The sequence below is a fragment of the Apis dorsata genome, unplaced genomic scaffold (assembly GCF_000469605.1).
Source record: "Apis dorsata unplaced genomic scaffold, Apis dorsata 1.3 scaffold_113, whole genome shotgun sequence".
Taxonomy (NCBI): domain Eukaryota; kingdom Metazoa; phylum Arthropoda; class Insecta; order Hymenoptera; family Apidae; genus Apis; species Apis dorsata.
In genome coordinates, this window is record NW_006263408.1 from 1,467,839 (window position 1) to 1,468,449 (window position 611).

At 41.4% G+C, this 611-nt stretch overlaps 1 long non-coding RNA gene across 2 annotated transcripts in view; it reads left to right on the forward strand.

The window, feature by feature from the left end:
* LOC116185173 overlaps positions 1-611 on the forward strand; it is a 73,918-nt gene that overhangs the window by 63,047 nt on the left and 10,260 nt on the right. The window contains exon 3 of one of the 2 annotated variants that reach the window (XR_004149961.1): positions 331-603. The exons of the other annotated variant lie outside the window; for it this stretch is intronic. This is a non-coding gene — a long non-coding RNA (uncharacterized LOC116185173). Of the gene's footprint in view, positions 1-330; positions 604-611 lie in introns of those variants that run through there. 2 annotated transcript variants of the gene reach the window in all.

A 611-nucleotide genomic window follows, 5' to 3' on the forward strand; every position in this document is an offset into this window, starting at 1 on the left:
AAGGAAGCACGGATGATAATGAATACGAAATAATTATTCGATATACTTCAGAAACACAACAAACGAGCAATACATCAACAATAGGTGAACGAGTAAATCAAATTTATTATATATATATAAAGCACAACAATATTATAGTATATATAATTTGAATGACGAGGAAATATGGATGGATATACGCGAGCAATGAGAATATGTAAACAACCAATGACAATATAGAGTTAGGGAGAAAAGTCGCAGAGTGTGTACGTGTGCGTGTATGTGTGTGTGTGTGAAAGAGATACACGACGCGCGAGGATCCTGGATGAATATCAGAGTTAACTATTCCAGCCAGGTTTCAATCTGTCGCTTCTTCTCTGTCAGCTTACCCGTCGAAATTACGTTTTCGAGTCACTTCACGGAACGAGATTTGCCTATGCATCAAGGGAGGGAGAGAAGTTCACCCTCTATCGACGGAATTTTTGCAATACACTTTTGAATAGCCGCCACTGCTTGTGCTCGACTGAGCGCTCCGAGCTTTTCAACGGGATACACACAAACCTGGGTACACATGCACCCGGGTAAAGAGACAAATCGTGGCTTAGGGCGTGAGAAAGATGGAGTGTAAAGGG